This window comes from Sinocyclocheilus anshuiensis, unplaced genomic scaffold (genome assembly GCF_001515605.1).
Source record: "Sinocyclocheilus anshuiensis isolate Anshui unplaced genomic scaffold, SAMN03320099.WGS_v1.1 scaffold2799, whole genome shotgun sequence".
NCBI classification, from domain to species: domain Eukaryota; kingdom Metazoa; phylum Chordata; class Actinopteri; order Cypriniformes; family Cyprinidae; genus Sinocyclocheilus; species Sinocyclocheilus anshuiensis.
This window is the reverse complement of record NW_015548372.1, coordinates 62,749-67,981: the sequence shown is the minus strand read 5'-3', so window position 1 is coordinate 67,981 and position 5,233 is coordinate 62,749. Positions and strand designations below refer to the sequence as shown.

The 5,233-nt window shown below is 39.3% G+C and overlaps 1 pseudogene; it reads left to right on the top strand.

The window, feature by feature from the left end:
• Positions 1-5,233, top strand: part of LOC107656675 (sodium/hydrogen exchanger 8-like) — a 36,865-nt pseudogene that overhangs the window by 10,947 nt on the left and 20,685 nt on the right.

Genomic DNA, 5,233 nt, shown 5'->3' with positions numbered 1-5,233 from the left:
CCCCCCCCCCCCCCACATACTTAATTCTCTCTAAAACAGACACATACTGCTATAGGGAATTACTTCTTTCATTAATTCATAGACAATTTTTTTCTATGACCTTCCTATCATGCATATCCCCAGGTCCTTGTGTATGATTATTATATTCTTGTATATGGTCTATATCAGTGGTTCCCAACCCTGGTCCTGGAGGCACCCCAACACTGCTCATTTTGCATGTCTCCTTTTTCTGACACACCAATTTCAGGTCTTGAAATCTCTACTAATGAGCTGATGACCTGAATCAGGTGTGTTTGATTAAGGAGACATGCAAAACGTGCAGTGTTGGGGTGCCTCCAGGACCAGGGTTGGGAACCACTGGTCTATATGGTTGTATACTGTTTTATGCATGCTTATGATAGATCACTAGTTAATGTCACCTGACTTATACCATGTTTGGTCTCTATGAATTAGTCTTCGGATGATCTAATTGAGAGTGTATGTTATATGTTGATACCTATGCAACATGCTAGTGTTCTAAGAAACTTTAACAGTTTTGGCATCAACACCCAATCCAATTACGTATGCAAAATGCCATGTTCTAAGACAAAGAGTCATAAACTTTCCCTCCAGAAGTGCAAGTCACCATTGGCTCTTTGACCCCCGAGAGGTGTGACCTCCACAGAAAAGGCTTCACTTCAGTGACCCGCTTGGCTTTTTAAGCCCCTTTCACACAGAGTTTCCGGAAAATACACGGATAATGTGTTCCGTGATTTGTCCCGGGATCGTTTGATTTTGGTTCATTCACACTGCCAGTGATTTTCCAGTGTAAAGACACGTGACGTTACGATGTGTAATGTGACACATACCGTTCCACTAAGCTGGCGAACGATCTCAGCTTTAGCGCGGATAGTGAGGAGCTCCCTGATCTCTGCTTCATACCAGTTTGCACTTTTTTTTGTCGCAAATGTTGATCTGCATTCAAAACACCCAGTAAAAGAGTTGCATGATAACGTGCGTCATCACTACGACACACCCTTTACAGCATTGGTTCTGGCTTTTGTTCACACAGGGCTCGTTTTGAGACTAGCAATGTTACTAGGTCCCCAACCCAGGATCGATCCCAGAATCAATCCCGGGACGTGTTTACGTTCACACAGAAGGCACTCCTGCAATTTTCCAGCAATTTTCCTTGACCAAAGTGCAGTGTGAAAGGGGTTTTAGTCTCTTCACTCGTCTCTCATCACCTTCCCGTCTTCTGGTCGCTAAGTCCCAGAGCAGACCTCGACACAGCCAGTATGCAGTTCTGTTAGATTCAGAGAAGATGGGGATGCTGAGCTAGAACTCTTCTGGAACCCTTAAGTTTGTGCCAGGCTTCGGCCTTGACTTTCCATTCACCAAAGATCCTAGGATCTCAGCTGATGTCTCTCTTAGCTCTTCTTCACTTTCCACTGGGAAGAAACTCCCAATCACCATCGAGTCCAAACATCTTTGGAGTTCATCACTCTTCAAACCCGGAAGAACGTGATAGCAAGTCCAAACCCTTGAAACCATCAAGACTTTCATCCGAGACTGCATCCAGACACTCGTCAACGACCAAGGCAATGCAAGTATCGTACATTTAACTAAATGAAACAGAGATTTAGTATAAGCTATAGACCCCGTTATAAACTGCGCTGATGGTTTTACTCAGGTGGATATCTGACTCTTTTCATAGCTTCATTCTCTGGTTTTCCTGATGGTTTCATCCATCAAGTCTCGTTTGCCCTTCCCCCATGTGTGTGTGAGTGAGTGTTTGTTTGTTTAAATTAGTTATGTGTGTTAGCGTTTAGTTAATAAAATTTTGTGCACAAATTACATGAGTTTCTGGCCCTGCTTGTGAATAATGCCCCTTTACGATTTCGATCTAGCTACATGCTCTAATGCATTAGTACTATAAGAAGGTTATTTTCTGTGGCCACGAAAATATCCTTTCTTAGAATTTATATGAAATTACAATGAATGTTCGCTGGACAAACAGATTAGTTGATGACAATATTAATTCTGCTACAGTTACTACTGGCAGCTGATATAAATAATTGTAATTATTTATACATTTCCCTTTTGAGCTAATTTGCTACACAGTTTTTTAAAGTGTGAGTGAGTGAAAAGTGAAGTGACATGTGGCCGAATTAGTGCTCTGCATTTAACCCATCCAAAGTGCACACACACAGCAGTGAACACACACCGTGAACACACACCCGGAGCAGTGGGCAGCCATTTTTGCTGCGGCGCCCGGGGAGCAGTTGGGGGTTCGGTGCCTTGCTCAAGGGCACCTCAGTCGTGGTATTGAAGGTGGGAGAGAGCGCTGTACATTCACTCCCCCCACCTACAATCCCTGCCGGTACGAGACACGAACCCGCAACCTTTGGGTTACGAGTCCGACTCTCTAACCATTAGGCCACGACTTCCAAAGTTTTAGCTGAGCTAAAAAAAAGGAGTGTGTAATAAATTGGATCGATTGATTGATTGATTGAGGCTAACCTCAGAATAACATGCTGGTTCTTGCTAGCAGCTTGTCCTCCTGAGGCTATGACATGCTGTTGTCTTGTCACTGCTACAGATGGACTCAGTGCACCTTTACTCGTCGGCCCATATGCTCATGGCGTCGCACCCGATGCACATGCAAACACGTGTCTTGACAAAACTTTGTACATGTGATGTACATGTTTAGTGCTGAAGGGATCGACTGAAATCAGCCTTCAGCAAGCCCTAGTCGGCTGCTACGTTGTCTGCTGTCTACATAGGCCGAGACCTCCTAAAGCATCATACTAACTGAAATAAAACCTTTTAAGTGGCTGATTTAAAGTGCTATCCATGTGCAGCATAATCTTTTTCTCAAATGCACCACTTTAATACTGCTCACATGACAGATTCCACAGAAGACTTGGAACAAGAGCAAGGATTTTTAGTGTATCTTTTTCCCTTCCGTAAAGGAAAAGTCACAGAAAAATTAAAATTCAGGAAATGAAAATGATTTACCCTCATGCCATTCCAAAACCCTTAAGCCTTTTTATTCATTTTCAAAACACAAATTAATATCATTTTAATAAAACCTGAGTGATTTCTATCTCCTCATTAAAAGTCCATTATACCAAAACTTTTAAAAACGTTGATAAAGACATAAAATTAAACCATATGAATCTAAAAATATATGAAAATAAATCTGTTTATCATATGAAGTGACGGTGTCTCTTCAAAAGACTTGGATTAAACCACACTTAATAGAACATCGAGGTTTTGGTGGAATGGACTTTCAACAAGAGGTACAGAAATATCTCAGGTTTCATTACAAAAATCTTGTTTTTTTGTTTTGTATTTTTTCAAAGATGAACAAGGTCTTATAGGATTGAAACCACAATTGATGTCAGAATTTGTGAACTATCCCTTTAAAACGTGAAATCTCTATTCATTGTTTTTTCCATTAAAGCACATGAACATGTTGAAAGCTGTTTTTGTTTTGCTCGAGGCATGAATGGACCTTTCATCGACAACTTTCCGTTTAGCTCTTGGTGTTAATATCATTCCCCAAGTGTTTTAAAAGTCAGATGTAAAACTAAAAACTTTATACTCAAGTAAGCGCAAAAACATGGCATATGGATGTTGAGTTCCATCCATTTAAAAATCAATTATATCATTATTGTTCAGTATTTACAAATGAAAATTTCCACAGAGCCTGTTGCAATGCATCCTGGGATTGTCCTGGGCTCCAGGAACGGTTTAAAGCCCTCTGGTTTACAGTAACGTCCGCTGTAGCAGGCCTTGCGACAGCTCGGAGAATGCAATGTGCGTTTCCTTTGTGTTTCCTTGTGTTCTGACACATTTTTCTCAAATCGAGCTTGCATAGCTAAAAGTGTTTGCATTCGCATACTTACGTAGACACGGTTTCCATGAAGATTAATGCTTCTGATTTGAGGCAACATAATTTTGCTGCCTTCTGATTGTAACAACTTTGGCGTCAGAAGCTTTCCTATCATGCTTTAAAATGTTCTTGCAGTCCCAACAAAGATTTTGAGATGCAATCAGAAGAAATGTTGCATTATCACTGATTGTTGCAACATGCTGGAACGCTTGGTTAGCAGCCACCAACCACCAGCTTTAGCTCCCATGCAGAGCCTTCGGTTCATGTGTTTTAACACATACACACATCCAAATTTGTCTTAATATTTCTGTGCTGTTCTCAAGACTGTTTTTGTGAATTGTTTGAAACGTTCATGGACCAAAAATGTAGCTTTTTCCCCTTCATTGATCACCAAAAGTGACGGATCATTGTGGAACTGAAAGAGAATGTGGTAGAGCAAGGCCTCCCTGCACAGGAACTTGAAGAATGAGAGCATGCAAATGATTACATGTGGTGCACTGGTGGTTAAATGCATGAAGTGTGTCTTTGTGCAGTTCTGCACACATGTCATTATTATCATAGAAACACAGTTCTGCTTTGTGATCAAGTATAATGTATTTATTTACATGCACACACATATACATATATACATGGTAACACTTTAGTATAGGGACCAATTCTCACTATTAACTAGTTGTTTATTAGCATGCCTGTTATTAACATATTGGCTGTTTATTAGTACTTATAAAGCACATATTCTGCGTGACCATATTCTACATCTCTAATACCTAAACTTACCAACTACTGCACTAACTATTAATAAGCAGCAAATTAGGAGTTTGAGGCGAAAGTCGTAGTTAATAGTCTGTTATTTAATAGCGAGAATTGGACCTTAAAAATGAAGTGTGATAATATACATATATGTTTTAATACAACACATTTCATTCAGAATAAGTAATTCAGACTGCCTTACTGTACATGAGCCTAAAGAAAATATTGCAAATAATGCTCACACTTTATTTTAAGGTCCAATTATCGCTATTAACAAACCATTAACTACAACTTTTGCCTCCATAAATTCCTAATTTGCTGCTGCTTATTAATAGTTAGTAAGGTAGTTGTTAAGTTTAGGTATTGGGTTGGATTAGGGATGTAGAATATGGTCATGCAGAGTATGTGCTTTATAAGCACTAATAAACAGCCAATATGTTAATAATAAACATGTTAATAAGCAACTAGTTAATAGTGAGAATCAGTCCCTATATTAAAGTGTTACCAAAATAATCTTTTTATACAAAATCATTTATTTTAATTTAAAATGATAATGTGAAAAGAATGAACGAATAAATAATGAAACTGTAATATATATATAAT